The sequence below is a fragment of the Lissotriton vulgaris genome, chromosome 4_1 (genome assembly GCF_964263255.1).
Source record: "Lissotriton vulgaris chromosome 4_1, aLisVul1.2, whole genome shotgun sequence".
Classification (NCBI taxonomy): Eukaryota; Metazoa; Chordata; class Amphibia; order Caudata; family Salamandridae; genus Lissotriton; species Lissotriton vulgaris.
The window spans coordinates 1,234,602,302-1,234,619,411 of NC_141691.1; positions in this window are offsets into that span (position 1 = coordinate 1,234,602,302).

Below are 17,110 nucleotides of genomic sequence, written 5' to 3' on the forward strand. Positions count from 1 at the left end.
TCCTTCGAGCTTGGAGGGAGGCAAATCTATCTTTAAGATTGGGTCCAGTGTACCTCTTGCTTACTCAGGAGGTGCCTAAGTAGTAATTATGAGGACATTAATTTAGAAACAGAATAAGAAGCCTTGTCTCAATGCCCAAACCTTCTACCAATCCCTGCAAATCTCTCACTGACACATTTTATTGACTTGAAAGGAAAGGGGGGACCCCTCGGCCCCCCGCCCGTATGGCAGGGCGGCGGCCGCCCCTTTCCGGCACCCTCGGTGGTGGCGCACGCTTCACCACCGATTGGTGCCGGCTCCCGCATTGACCCAGAAGCAATCTAATTGCTTCCGGGTCAAAGGGGGGGAGCCAGGGTGGGCGGGCCAGTTGTAACTGGTCTGTCCCCATGGGTGTTGAAAGGCTGGGAGAGCGTGGGAGGCGCCCTCTTGTTCCTGCGCTCTCCAGGCTTGCACCGTGCCCTCCAAGGACACAGTAAAGACAGAATGCCCTGATTTCACCCTGGAGATCGCACAAGAGCAGGTCCTAAACATCATAAAAAAACTGAGGCCTGAAGGAGCTCCAGGGCCCAACGGTTTGCCAAATGCTTTATTCCGGCACAACCCCCCATTCTGGTCACGTATCCTTACTCCGCTTTTCTCACACGCGCTAACATCAGGCACAATCCGTGACTCCTGGCAAGAAAGCATCTTAAACCCTATATATAAATCAGGCTCACGCTCTGAGACCGGCAAAAATAGAATGATTACACTAATTGACGTTGAGGCTAAGATTTATGCTTCAAACCTGTTGGCAGACCTAGAAGAATGGGTGAGCTGTACAAATCTGATGCCAAATACATAAACCGGATTTCGGGCTGGAATGGGCACCCTCACAAACATCTCAGGGTTACTCTTCTAGCAAAACGAGCACACACAATGTCACGGACTCTGCATGCGTGCTTCATCAACCTTAAAGCAGAGTTCAATAAAGTACCAAGAGCAAGGTTATGGTCCAAAATGCAAAACTGGGGTGACCAACCAAACTTTTGACAGCGATAATGAACCTTTACACAAAAATGTTGGTACAAGTAAAGAAAGGAGACGGACACAGTATAACAAGCAAGATTCCAACATAAAATGGATTAAAACAGGGGTGTGTGTTGGCCCCCTGCCTTTTAAACATCTATACTGCTGACCTTGAGAAACATCTCCAACAAGTCAAAACCGACCCCCCTAAATTAGGCAACATGCCAATTACTAGCCTTCAATATGCAGACAACATTGTTCTCTTATCTCAAACACCGATAGGCCTGCAGGGATCAATCGCCCAACTAGGAGCATACATGATCACAACCCAATTAACAGTAAATCAGAAGAAAACAAATGTGCTATGTTTTTCCAAACATTGGAAAACAGGGTCAAAAGGTAAATTCATCTGGAATCTAGATGGCAAACCAATATCCCAGGTGAATTCATACAAATACCTTGGGTTTCAACTTGAACACAACCTCAACTTTAATAACCAGCTGAACCAAGTAAAAATAAAGGCAAAACAACTCCACTACGCCTTTAAAATGCTAAAGAGGAACTTAAAAGGCTGCTCAACGGGTCACCTGTTAAAGGTAATTGCAGCAAAATTCATTCCAACTATTTCTTATGGGTCAGAACTGATGAATACAAAAGATGCAGCCGCTTTAAACCAAGCCCAGTCGAGTCTCTTTAAGAATCTGTTCATAATTCCACAACACATCTCTCAGCCACAGATTCGATTGGAATACGGGCTCAAAAAACAGAAACCAGCCCGACAAGGAGTGGTGGTTAAATATTACTGGCGGATGAGGCAAGCAGAAGAAAACACCTTAGCCCATTCTTGCTGGGCAGAAATTGAACAGCAAGCGAGACAAAATAATTCCATTGTTAGCATACTAAAAGAATCACTTGCAGACCTACACCTTGAAAAGGCCTGCCATACAATCACCTCCTATTCCGTGTTCAAAATAGTGGCGAACACGGCAACCATACGATTGTCTTTGTTAATGGATAAAACTGTATTTGCTACAAAAAACTGCATGGGCAGTGATTCAATCGTATCAGAAGCTGAAACCACAACAATACTTGTCAGAACATTTCTCACACCATAAAAAACACTATCTGGCGATGCTACGGTTGGGGCACTTCCCCACCAACGATCTGACCCCGAAATGGAAATGCATATGGCTGATGAAAGAATGCAGACTGTGTGGACAGGGAGATGAGATACTACTACACCTTCTATGCATCTGCCCCTCGCTTTTAGAAACCCAGAAAATCGTCCTTCGTGAGATGTTTAGAAAAAAGCAATTAAGGACATGCAGAGCAGCTGTCATAGAATATCTGGGAGGCCTGTCAGTGCACCTGTCCTATTACGTTTTGGGAAATGGCAGCCAAAGAACTAGACAAATCACAAGAAGCAATGTGAGTGGCTCTCACAAGACAGTCTGACAGGTCCTCACCTTTTCATGCACTCATTTTTGATCGTTTCTCAATGAAATATCCTAGCACTTTAAAACTGCACTGATTATAAACATAGCATTTCTTATTTTAATTGTTAACGGGGATTGATTAATGACAACAGTGTTTTTTTACTTCTTTGCATCTTTCAAATCATTGCTTTTAATTAATGTGTTTTTACAATCTTTTACGATTTTTTAACGAAATCAAATAAAAGTATCATTGACTTGACTTGAGGGCTGCTTATGTGGGTGGCTCAATATTTGGTAGCATTTAATTAACATGCCCTGAGTATATGGTATACCATTCTACAAGGTCCTTATGAGCAAAGTAAATATTTGAATCAGGTGTAAGCCAATTTTACCATATTTAAAGGAAAGGAGAGAGCACGATAAGCACTGGTCATCAGTCTCTGACAGATCTAAAAGTGGTTATATGTAAGGACCTAATAAACATACATAGTTAAACTGACACAGTAATCTCTACTAATTAAATCATAATGTGTTAGAAATTACTATATGACAGGCTCAGCACCAGTCTAGTGTCCTGACAATGTCAAACAAGTTCAGTTCCATAGTGAGAGGGTCTGCGTTAACAGTTACTGAAATAGCACTCCAATAAGGCACTTGTTGTTGATACCAGATTTGGAGGGTTTCAGCTACAGCAGCCATCAAATCTTCTGATTTCAAAGCTAAACAAATTGATGAGAACACCATAGCCATATAGCAATGTTTTCAGTATTGTTTTCTAAGATTCATATCTTTCGAACACAGACTCAAATCAATTGTATTTAACTATGAAGAAACAAAATGTTACCATGCTGCCATCAGATTAAACTTTTCAAATAAAAAATATACCTGTTCAAATGTTCAAACATTAGATTATCTTTGGGTATAGCTTTGAAAGCAATATTTAAGTCATTTTTCCAACAATAAGTTGCATTGATGGGCGCTCTGTCTGAGGCTAGTGACAGTATTCCAATATTAATGAAGGTAGTCTGCTTGCACAATGCACTAGTTAATAGATCACAGCTGCCTTTGGAAATCTGTCTTTATATATAGGGCAATGTGCAAGACCCACGCTCTAAAATAACTTTTCTTCACATTTTCCACGTTTTCAATATACTACATAGAAGCTCTATGATTACATTTATGTTTTAGGTTTTTAACAACTAGTTTTGCGCTAAAGGTAAGAGACTGTGGGCTACCTACTACAGTGTGCCTCACTTATATTTATAGAAGCTCTTCAATTACACTTTACAATCTGTGAAAAGGAATTAACTATCTTCTTGTCGGAAACTTTATCGATTCTGTTTGTTATTTGAAACCCTAATTGCTCACTAGATCTTGAAAGCATGATTTGCTATTTGGTTATGATATTTGGGTAGATAAACTTTGCACCCTTGAAAAGTATATGCAGTAAATGACTGAATAGTCCTAACATGTCGATTAAAATAAGTGGTATGCCATTGGTAAACAAAATCAAGGTATGTAAAATGATGTTGAGAGGATTCCGTTCAATATTGGTAACATTGCATGAAGCTATACTAAGATGTTTCAGGAAAATGCTGAAAACACACGGAACTGTAGAGCTCCAAGCTCCCCTAACTTGTTTTCTGATCTAAATTAAAGTTTGTGTATTTTATTTAGCATCTTGGGTGTAGACCATGAGCGAAAATAAGAAATGGTCCCAAACACATTCTTTCTCAAAAGAGTTTTTGAGTATGGAAAGTAGCATTCTAAGTAGTACTAACTTATTTGCTTATAAATTATATCCCCATGATAGTGCCTGCCGAGTCTTTTATGTGTTGAGTGCTGTGTCAGAAATGTGATGAGCTCTGGTGTTAAAGAAAATCCAAACGAGGTAAATGGTAATGGCAGAAAATGGGCAATATATATTACTAAATGAGTGAGGTTGAGAGAAGTTTAAGGAGGGGTTTGAAAACCTAGCACATGCAAAAGAGTAAGGCATTTGCTATTCACAAACATTTCACATGCATTAACTATAGTAGTTATCCTCACAAAATAGGCTCAAAACTATTCAACCAAAGCCTTGGAGTAAGTCAAGCATCACATCACTGGTTCTGGTGCTGCTACACACTTCAGAAATCACTGGGAGCAAGGCCGAACACTATCACCACATACAGAACAATCTGCAAACGAATGAAAGCAAATTAATATCTAGAAATATTGTTATTGTATTTTCATTTTTGTATATATTTAGGGGCATATGTATGAAAGTCCCGAATTGCGATTCTGAAATAGCGATTTTTACCGAATCGCACTTTCAGAATCGCAATTCGGGATGTATGATTGAAAATGGAAATAAATAGCGATTCCTTAAAAATCGCTATTTATTTGCGAGTACCCCAAATGCGATTCCTTAACCAGTAGGAATCGCATAATTTGCGAAATCGCACCGGAAATTTTGAATAATAGCGAAAAATCGCAAATCGCGGCGGGAAAATCGCTAATTAGCGAAATAGCGCAAATCGCGCTAAAAAAATCGCTAATTAGCGATTTTATCACATGAGCCAATCAGGAACCCTGGTGCAGCATGCTGACATCACAACCAGGAAGTGAGTGACTTCCCATGCTGCACCTGACTTCCTGTAGCTGAGGCAGAGTGAAGGAGTGTTTGGCAGTGAGCAGTTTACACCTTGGAAAACATGGCAGACAGTGGAGCCACGCCCAGGCAGGATTCACAGCAGCAGGAGACTGAGAACACCAGGAAAAGAAAGCAAAAATTCTCAGAGGCAGAATTGGAGGCCCACATCCACGAAATGGTGTCAAACCATGAACTTCTTTTTGGTGCAAAATCCAGGGAGGTCCCAGAGAGCCGGAAAAGGAAAATCTGGGAGGAAATCCAGCGCCATGTAAATGCTGTGGGTGTGACACCCCGGAGTATTGATGACCTCCGTAAGCGCTGGTATGACCTGCGCCTGCGCTCGAAGGAGAAACTTGCTGCAAGGCTGGAACAGTCCAGGCAGACAGGTGCTGGAACCTCAACTGTACCTGCATCTACACCCCTGGAGGAACTGGTTGAGGGGACCCTGCAACCAGAGTGTGTGGGAGGATTGGCTGATTTGGACAGCTCTGACCAGCCAGCAGCACGCAAAGGTAAGAATCATGCCCTCACACCCCCTCACACCCCCTCACACCCCGCAGCAGTGAGCCAGGTGCACAAAACAAGACATGCAGGCCAGAGCAGGCACACAGGCAGCCATAGCAATGCATCATGGGAGATGTAGTCACATAGAAATGAAAGTGTCCAATATGTAGCAAAAACAGTCTATCACATTATCTGCTGTTCTTGACAGTGAAACAAGAGCACAATGTAACAGATATGTACATGCAAAATTTATTTACACAGTGCTAAATAGTGAAGTAAAGTAATGTGTGCTGTTCTATTCACAGCACCATCTACAACACAGCCCTCAGGCAGTGGGACATTGGCTGAGAGTCACCAGTCGGGAGATGGCGGCCAAGACGCCAACACAGATGGGGATGAGAGCCCAGTGACCAGGCGCAGACATGGGAGGAGACAGATTGTCAGGTCTCTGCCACCATACCAGGATGAGGCGGAAGTAATAAGCGAAAATGATAACAATGCTGACACACAGCCTGGGCAAGAGGGACATGGCACACAGCAGCAATTCCCACGTAGTGCAGCCAGGCGCAGACGACGCGCAGATAATCCATTTGAAGGGCGCGGTGAAGAGTCAGTGTATGCAGGCCTGGAACTGCACATGTTGCAGGTGCAGCGCCTGCAGGCTAAAAATATGAAACTGTTACAGCGGGAGATGAGGGCTGGCTTCCGAGCACTCAGGAAGGACCTGCAGGATGGTGTAGAGGCGGTGTGTGACCAAATGCGCACCAACACCCTAAGACAAGACAGGTACACCAGGGCCATCAATCGCTTGTCGGCTATGTGTGGAATACAGGCAAGGCTCAGCATCGACATGCAGCGGCAATTCACTCACGCTGCGCAGGACATTGCCAGTGCACTATTGCAGGTGACCACTGCGGTGGATGAGTTGCGCCAAATACGCGCAACTGGGCCGGGAGTGCTGACTCCCAGTGAGGAAGACAACCAGTCTGGTAGGAGCAGCATCACACCACCACCAACACTTGGGAGACGCCGTAGTGCCAGGACCAGTAGGGCTGCACCTACTGATGACCAATAGGCTGTGCAGCGTTTGATTGTTGGTTCAATTTTTTTTGTTTACAGGGCACTGTGACATTAACATGTGCTAAGGTATTCAATGACACTACTGTTCATTGACACTTCATGCGTTTCCTGCCATTAAGGAAATAAAGCTAATTTACACACTTGCATTACTTGGCATTGAGTTGTTTTTTCGCTCCAAAAAATAGTTGCGCATTATCTCATCACGCCTCTGTCGGCCAGCTGCTGCTACCGCGCTACCAGCCACCATACGTCCAGGTCCTTGCCCCTCTACATCAGAGGATCCAGAGTCACTCAGTTCCACTGGTGTCCCTTTTCGTGTTGCAATGTTATGGAGCATGGCACAAGCCACCACAATTTTACAACACGTATTGGGGCTGTATTGTAGTGCACCTCCACTCTTATGGAGGCACCAGAATCTGCTCTTGAGTATACCAAATGTCCGTTCTATGGTGCCTCGGGTAGCAATGTGTGCCCTGTTATATCTGCGTTCACTTGCATTGTTTGGATTGAGGTAGGGAGTCAAGATGAAGTCACGAACAGCATAAGCACTGTCACCTGTGGGTTATAAAAAAATATGTTAGCATGTGACATGCACATGGTAGTTACTATAAATGACCCCTATGTGTGAAGGCTTTTACCGAGTAGGTATCCCTCGCCGAACTCCCCTCTTGACAGTCTACGGTAGATTCCACTGTGTCTGAAGATGAATTCATCATGGGTGCTGCCAGGGTACTTTGCTACAATGTCAGTAATGATGTGTTTGGCATCACACACCACCTGAATGTTCAGTGAGTGGTAGCATTTACGATTTCTGAAGAGGTTTTCATTGTGTGCGGGTGGGGTTATTGCAACATGTGTTCCATCTATACATCCTATCACGTGTGGAAACTGCGCGATTTGATAGAAGTCCTGCTTTGTCTGTGCAATTGCCTGAGGAGTGCTTGGGTGGTAAATATGATGAGGCATCCTCTGGACCATGGCATCTAGTAAGGCATGGAAGAATCGTGATAGGGAACTCTGTGACACCCCTCCTGCTGACGCTATCACCCCCTGGAAACTTCCAGAGGCCAAGAGGTGTAGTGAACACAGGACCTGTATTTCCGTGGGAATGGCATTTGTCCTGCGGGTGGGACGTTCAAGGTAGGGTCTGAGTTCAGCAATCAGATCATTAATGCTGTCTTCCTCAAGCCTGTAATGGGTGTGGAGGTCCTCCACAAGGCGCTGGGAGATGCTGATGCGCGTACGGAATACCCTCTCCTGCCGCAGCCTCCTCTGTGCAGCAGCTCTCAGTCGCATCCTCCTTGCTATGATGTAAAGCCCCGCCATTGTGGCAAACAGTTTTGTGATGTCTGTTGCAGCTTAAATAGTTTGCACCTGGTTACCACCTGCTCCCACTTGGTGGTAATTGCGAATCAGAATTCTGCGAATTTGCGAAAATCGCTAATTGCGATTTGTTCATACATATCATTGCGAATCTGAGAATAGCGATTTGAGCCAATCTGCGATTTTTATGCGATTCCCTACTTTTGCGATTATCTTTTTGCGATTTTCGCTAGCGGTAAAATCGCTAAAATGCGATTTCGCTCTTTTCTCGCAGATTGTCACTTTTCGCATTCTGCGCATACGCAATTTTTGCGATTGCAAGTTTTGCATGGATTATGCCTTCATACATGCCGTTCTGCATATTCGCATTCGCTAAGGCCGAAATTCGGCGAATTTCGGCCTTTGCGAATGCGAATTTCCTTGATACATATGCCCCTAAATGTTTTTCTTAAAACATAAAACAGCACACTGTTTAACATCAGGTTATATAAAACACATATTCCTGCACGACATCAAACACATGAAACACATTTGCTAAAAAAAAACAATTCGCTTCTCCATGTGGATGAAGAGCTTTTTTTCTTCCCCCTACGTTTTAGGAAGAACTTCGTACGGTGGAAATAGAATATTTACAGGTAGAGGAAATACATCTTTGTCATGTGGAGGGAAACCGTTATCACATGATTCTGCTGCGAATGTAATATGGTTCTTGACATGTTTGCAGATTGGGCGCATGAGTTCAATTCACTAACAGCTTACTGCTAGGCCATACTTACACAAGTCAAAATAGTGGCTGCACTCCACTACCTGGCCACTCTGGCCACTGAACATTCCACAATTGTCAGTGGCGATACCGTGCCATCTTGCAGGTAATCTAGCCACTGTGCCATGCACTGAGATACATCACCAGCTGAGTGCTCTGGTTTATTACACTGTGAACAATGGAAGTTATCCTGCTTTTCTAAGAACATCACAAGAAATGGGGACAGTCCGTGTTATAGGTGGAGTGCATTGTTAACAATTTGAATGATTTACTTTCTGGAAAGGATGGCTTGTGAGAGGCTGTGTGTGAGGAACTTGTGTGATATTTGCCTAAGATTGAAGGGTGTAGTTGGAGGACAGTGTACCACGAATGGTGATAGAGGACTTTCAATCTGCGCCGTCCGAGGCCTGCACGCTGCTTTCACTACCTCATTGACCTGCAGCAGTGGGACTCCCAGAGCTTGGGACTTTCATTCCAGGCCATCCAAAGCCTGCACTGCTGCTTTCACTGCCTCCCATGGTGCAGCCCTGCTGGGGTGGGACTGGATCCCTCAGCATGTACCAGTGTTCTAGGAGAGTCAGACAGAGTGAAATTAGCGAGGAACTCCCCCAACGCAGGACTTTCATTCAGGGCAGTCCTAGGCCTGCAACGCTGATTTCATTACCTCCTGAGGTGTAGACCTACTGGTGTAGGACAATGTCCCCCAGCATGCACCAGTGTTCCAGGAGATTCTAAATGCCTTACACTCAGCGAGGGACTCCTGCAGTGCAGGACTTTTCTTCCAGGCCATCCGAGTGCCTGCATCGTTGCTTTAACTGCCTACCGTGATGCAGCCCTGCTGGGATGGAAATACGGCCTCCAGGGAGCACCAGTTTTTTCAGGAGGGGCCAGACACTATACAATTGTTGAGGGACTCCTGCAGTCTGGGACTTTCATTCTGGGCCACTCAAGGCTTGCACCACAGCTTTCACAATGTCCCGTGGAGCTAGATGCCATAAAATCAGTGAGGCACTCACGCCGCATGGGACGTTCATTCTTTGCTGTTCGAGAACTGCACCTTTGCTTTCACTGCCTCACATGATGCAGCCCTGTTGTGGTGGGACTCGGTCCCCCAAGCATGCTTCTGTGTTCTAGGAGGGGCCAAATGCACTAACAAGTATTACAAATGCAATAGGTCTCGCCTTTGATTAAGTTAAAGCCACTTGCTTTGCTATACAATACCATTAGCAAAGCAAATGGCTTTAACTTAATCAAAGGCGAGACCTATTGCATTTTAAATGCTTGTTATTAAAGACCTTTCCCTCAAATCGAATATTTTCCCTTTTGCGCTGCCTCACTGCTTGGTGTTCCCAACACACCATGCAATATATTCCTTTCCCCTCACACCACACCTCCCCCTTCCATAATGATCATTATCAGAGCAGGCACACAACAGAATGATTTAATGGTGTCTTTACCCTTCTCGTGCCTAGGTAGCTGTGAGGTATGGTCCAGTTGCTTTCTATAGTGTATGGACCCTATAGATATGACGGAGTCTGATTATCAAGTATCATTAAGGTATGTAGTGGTAACCCAGGGTTAGACTCCCGGGATAGGAGGAAAGGAGGGTACTTTACGTCCAGATGCTTGCGCGAATGTTTTTGAGAATTACAGAAATGTCACATGGCTGCAAGATGAAATGCTGGATTTCGAGGGATTCAATGTCACTGAATACTTTATATGCTTCCATGCACGAAATATTGCTGAAAATGAAATTATGGCAGTACCTGTTATCCATACTGCAGCTAGTTTCTGTGTTGAAGGTTCTGGGAAAGTTTCAGTGAGACTAAGCAGGTGTTTTACACATATAAATTGAACACTACTAGTAGCCCACTTTAGCTCACACCCCCTAATGTATGCTTTCTTTGTGGAGCACATGCGTATACCTGGCTCCCTAGAGGATGGTCTGGCCAGTGCTATTTCTCTTTTCTTTTACCTCCTGTTTACATTGCACCTTCTAACTATCACAGAGACCATAGACTGCAGTGAAGGAGTGGTCACTTGTCCCGAGTAAGGAGAGGTAATATTAACAGCAACCATTGATCAGACTGATATTACTTTACAGCAATTCACGGATGCCATAAAGGGTATTCTGCCTTGCTGGGGACCTATGCATTACAGTTTTAGCCTTCGTCGCCTCACCAGGGTAGTAGAAGGGGCTATTACTCTACAGCAAGTATACTAAATAACATTACAGCTGAGCTCCAGGCTACCAGACTAGTTGCTTTTAAAAATGGGATGATTTTAGACGTCATCGTTGCAGATAGTAGTCGATCTTGTCTCGTCATCGGTAGTAGTTGCTGTGTTTACATCCCTCTCCGCGTCCCTAATGTATATTCTGCCATACAGAAGCTACATAGGCTTCCATCTGATATTCATCAAGACAATGGTTCATGGTCCTTGACCAGGTGGTTTTGGGGACTGATAGCATCCTGGGGTTAGAAGATACTTCTTTTTCCTTAGCTATAGCAGGTGTCATCTTATCATGCTGTCTATGTTTCAACTGCCTTCCAGCATGCTGTACTTATTGTGTGACAAATGCAAAATACAACAGTTGATGGACAGAATGAAGAACAATATCATACATTCATCCCAGTACAGAGATCTGGGCCTAAATCCATAGTTTTTTTGCTCACCACACCACCCCAGTTCAGACAAGGCCATATTCAAATCAGCCTTGACCCTGTGCTTCATGGGAACAGTCCAGCCCGAACTGCCAAGCCATGTCTTCCCTGGACCGTAATTAAGCATCCTAGGACCGGTTTCTGGCTATCAGCCGTCTTCAGCCAGGATAGCTTGACTCCAGTGGCGTGGAGAGCACGGGACTCACGTCTGAGCATATCCATCCCACTCAGGGTGACAAATGCAAAATACAACAGTTGATGGACCGAATGCAGAATAATGTCATACATTCACCCCACTACAGCGATCTGGGTATAAATCCATCGTTTGTTTGCTCAACACACCACCCCAGTTCAGACATGGCCATATGCAAATCAGCCTTGACCCTGTGCCTCATGGGAACAGTTCAGCCCGAACTGCCAAGCCATTTCTTTCCTGGACCTGAATCAAGCATTCTAGCAACGGTTTCTGGCTATCAGCCGTCTTCAGCCAGGATAACTTGACTCCAGTGGCGTGGAGAGCACAGGACTCACGTCTGAGCATACCCGTCCCACTCGGGGTGACAAATGCAAAATACAACAGTTGATGGACAGAATGCAGAACAATGTCATACATTCACCCCAGTACAGAGATCTGGGCCTAAATCCTTGTGTGAGAATACTCACCCCTACCCCTAAATTGCCAGAACGAGATAATAAAGTATCCACTATGAAGATGCAATCCATACATGATATGATGTTGATTGATGAGGGCATTTTTGAATATTAGAGATGTTTGATATACCGGTGCATTATTTTCTTCCCTGCTTAGAATTGTAAAGACCCTACCGAATAGCGCAATAAAGTATTTAGCCTTCACCGCTAAAAGGAGGGTCTGATAGGTTTGAAAAACCTCATTCTCATTATGTACTTGTTTCGGGCCATAGTAGGTTAGCAGTGTGTGGCTAAACTAGATCTTATTCATATTCATGTTATGCAACCCACTGAGTTATCCTTGTAATGTGCAAGCTTCAGTTTGCGAGTGTGACTCCATTTTGTATTTCCCAATTCCCATTAGGCTGTGTCTGAACTAGGCCCCATTATTCATTTTGCTTGCCTCAGCCGAACACTGTATTTAGTTATTATTTTCTCTTCTGTTCAAGGTTGCCTTCTGACTTACTAATGAATAGGCCATTCTGCCTTTACAAACCTATCCATGTGTGTAACTCTGCTCCCACGTTAGGAGACGCTGAGACCCCATATGGCAACCTTGAAACTGTGATAGTGCATGCCCATCTAGCAGGTAGTAGCCCATCCTTCTATGCCTCTTTTGTTCATGTTCTGCCTAAGCCAGTAACTTTCCACTGTGAGCATGTTCGGGGGTTCCTGGAAGATGGTTATGCGTTGCAGACTGTTGGGGGGCCAGTCCCTCGGCAGACATCTTAGGGTGCAGGTCAGTTTGGACTCCTCTGCAGAGTATTACTAATAAATGCTTGTTTGTAGTCTCAACTGTCAGACCGACTCTTAATTATTTGGGAAGGCATAGCAGGTGGTTTTTAGTAACCCGGGTTACTCTTCTGAGTCAATTCCTTCATCAGGATTGCTTTGGTGCAGGAAGGTACCCCTTCCTGCACAAAAACAATCCTGTATGCACCTCCAGCACCTTGCCACCATGTTGCAAGAGTGCCTGTGTTGGAACTAGGCTGCCAAAAGGGTGCCAGCACAGGGGAAAAGGCAGGAATGCACCCTATTATCTTTAATTCCAGTCCTTTTCCTGTCACGCAATGCAGCGCAGCAAGGTGACTTGCTGCGTTGCACTGCGCCACAAATATATAAATCTACCCCACAATGCCTCTGTGATTTTGAGATTTTATATTGTGGGGCATTCAACCCGCCAAAAAACGCACTGGATGGAAATTCCCCTTCAACTCTCCAATTTAAATAGCATGTTATACACCTTTGCCATGCCTGCAATATTATACTTTCCAGCTGTAAAAGTAAAAAAAAAAATCATAAAATTCCTTTTCACCTAAAACCTGAAAAAAATGCCTTAAATATTAAAATTATTTAATTGATGATTTAATAATGAATGAGTTCTTTTTATACAGCTCTGCACGCACATCTACCCCAAGCACATGAAATAGAAAGGCCACCTTTTATCGTTTGGGGTACTGTTTATATTTCAAAAACTTTTTATTAAAAACGACAATGAGCAATAAATAATGAACATGTAACATCCTGCATTGCTAGTTAAAAATCAAAATGCATAAAATCAGCTCACATGCCTTTCTGTCTCGCAGTGGTGTTTGATCATTCTCTTGCTTCTTTCAACTATTGCACTCCCAAACAGCAAGTGATGTAAAAGATGCAATTCAAGGCACGAATAATACTGAATGAACGTAATGGCCAGGCTGGAAGAGAGCACTACTTTATGGCCATCTGAAAGCAATCAAAAAGCTATCACTTGACAAAGTGCATGAGGTAAGTGCTTCTTTTGAGACAACATCGCATTGACAATGATGTACTGATGCATATAGTCAACTGACTTCCAGCACGTTGTCTTTCATGTCTTAAAAAGCTTTTACTGGGCAAGCTTCTGAAATACGTTTCTTGCTTTTACTGAGCAAACTAGTTATCTCGGTCCATGAAAAAGTGTTTGGTGGATCCACTACTGGACGTATCCTGGATCTCAGCAGCTAGAGCTATCTGCCAGTGGCGTAGCAAGGGGGGTGGTCCACCCCAGGGGGAATGAGTCCCCTCCCCGCTCCTACTTGTGGCCTTCACGGGGCAGCAGCAGCAGGAATCGCCAGCAACCCCCGAAACCACCCTGCTCTTAGATCCGGCCACTGGGGGCGGCAAAGGGCTAGCTATGCCACTGCTCTCTGAGGATGTATAAAGAGACAATTCATAAAAAATGCCGATCCATGTTGATGCAGTTCCGTGGCTTTCCTCAAGAGAGTGCATTTGGTGTATCTGTAGTGTTTGCAGTCAGTGTCATATTTACTGGGGTAATTCATGGACGCCATTTTTCCAAACTGCCAAGGGTAGCGAAGGCAACATCACTCGCCCTTGACCTTCATTTTCACCCATACACATGGTTATAAATGCGCACACATTCACAATTACACACACACACACTCTCTTTCATGTGAACACACACTCACCCACAAGAACACACACAACATGCACTTTTTTAGCTTCTAGAGAAGGTCATATTCCAGCTAACTCTACTCCGTTTTTTATTATACTAATAGTGAATATTGTAACATTATCCACTATTATTGTAATAACTCAATTAGCAGAAACCAAATAGAGTGCAGTCCCGGTCCATAAGTCCAAGCTGACACGTCGCTCCTGGCACTCATTTTGCCACCTCTGAGGCCATTGGTCACAAAGGCACTGCCATGGTTTGCAAGGGACAAGCCAGGCGTTGCAGCTGTGACAGAGATGACCCTAAATTACATCCATGGGGTAGTTTGGCTGTTTGAAGGAGTGGAAGTGAAGTGATTTTTTCTGATTTCCATGGTATTATCTGAGAAACCTACGAGGTTTACACTGAAAACATTCGCTTTAAAAATGTTGGGGCATATTATCAACGGCCAGCGATAATTATTGCTGGCCGCCCATAGCAATAGATTTTTTATCGCAGGGAATTTTCACCATTCTAGCCTGTATCACCAACGCATAGCGCAATGGCGATAATTATTCCAGCGATAGCAGTGTTTTCCATGGAACATCGCTGGTTTTCCAATGATATTCAATGAAAAACAGCGATAACCTTGCTGATACGTCCCTGTAGTCGTATCAGCATAATCCACACCCTATGTTGTAAATAGGTAAGTTAGGATTTTAGCAGACGTTAGTCACGTTTTTCGCCAAAAACGAATGTCTGCTAAAATCCTGAGGGCTACATTGTAAATATCGCTATGTGCATTTTGAGATACTTTACAAGGTATACTGTCAGGGGTATGCCCAGTGACGCCCACTTTGCATCTCATTACAGATGTGAAGCGAGGCGTTGGCAAAACAGCTTCTAACATGCGCTAATGCATGTTAGCACTGGCTTGCAAATATGGCGAAAAGATTATCTCTGCTTTTTTGGCTTTTAAAGCCAAAAAGCGGAGATAAGGCCCTTATTAATATGCCACCAAGATTGGCCCTCACAAAGGGTATAAATCAACTGAATGTTTTGTTGTTTGGATGGCAGGTGGAAGGACAAAAAATAATCAATGTAACAAAACATGTGGGGATAGTGAGCAAACAGAATGCTAGTGGTCTATACATGCATGAGAAGGAGTTCAGGAACACACAGAACAGGGAGATGCCATTGAGGGAAGTAAAGTTGACTAGCGCTGGAGGGAACGCAAGATCAGAACAAATCGAAACAAACAAATTAGCAGAGAAGTTGCAGGTCAAGTTTGCTCAGGGACGATATTAAACTCATTAATAGTGGGAAACACCAAAATATTAGGCTTTAACACTGGCAAAGAAAACTTTAGTGGAAGTCTGCAGATGCCTTCCATTGAACTGAAAAAGTAAAGTCAAATGCTGTCTGCAAGAGCAAGCAAGCAGAGGCACCATCAATTGGGTGTCCAAAGAGGTGCACATACTAAGTAGGAAGGAATGCATGCAGCGTTAATGGCCAAAACCCGTCGGAGCTTCACTTAGGTCTTTAAGGTTGCTGTATCATTAAATTGGCTGATTATGTTCAGTAAGTTGACTCCCATTTGCCAGTTTGTCATTGAAGTGGATTGATGTGACTGGTCAAGGAAACAGGAGACATTTTCAAAAGGCCCATTTGCACTACTTTGCTGTTGCTGCCACAGTTTGATGTCATGAGTAAACACAAGGGGCCTCATTTATGAGAAATGAAGCATCGCTGAGTGAAAGCAGCGATGCGTCACTTCTCAGTGCGCACTCCTTGCGACATTCCTGATGCGTCATATTTAATGTATGACGCATCATGCCGCAAGGAGTTACAGATACGTCAGTATTTCTGACGTATCTGTAAGCGCAAAAGTGACGCATTGCTGGAGTGTGTCACAAAAGTGACGCAACTCCAGCAATGCGTCCTTTTACATGGGACAAGCCCCTTGTGAAAGGGCCTGCGTCAGTCTTACGCCTGCTGTGAGGCAGGCGCAGGATTTTGACGCAACAGTGTCCTAAAAGTGACGCAGTGAAATCTCATAGATTTCACTGCGTCACTTCTACGACCCTTCCTTGCGTCAATACGCCCCCCTTGCATACATTATACCTGGCGCAGGTATGATGTGGCGCAGGGGTTTACAAAGTGACGCATCTACCTAGATGCGTCACTTTGTAAATATGACGCAACAAGGCGCATTTTTTATGCCACTGGTGCGTCACAAAAAGTGACGCACCGGCGACGTAAAAGTGACGCAAGGGCTCATAAATGAGGCCCCAGATGCCTTGAATAATAGGGATATCATAGATTTATAAGGATATGCAGATGTCTAGGGATGCGATTTAGGAACAGAAAGATAATCATCGGCATAAAGAATTGGGCAGGCCCAAAGGAAATTGGGAAAACGTGGTAAAACTTCTGCTCTGTGGACTATCCCTCATATTAGTCCTCCTATTAAGTACACATAGTGGCCCCCAGCCGCCACCTGGGCAGCTTCCCTCTCAAGTTTCTCTTTCTTTTATATTGCTCTTGTCAGCAAAGGGTAACCATAGGTGAGATAATAATATAGAACATAGGAAA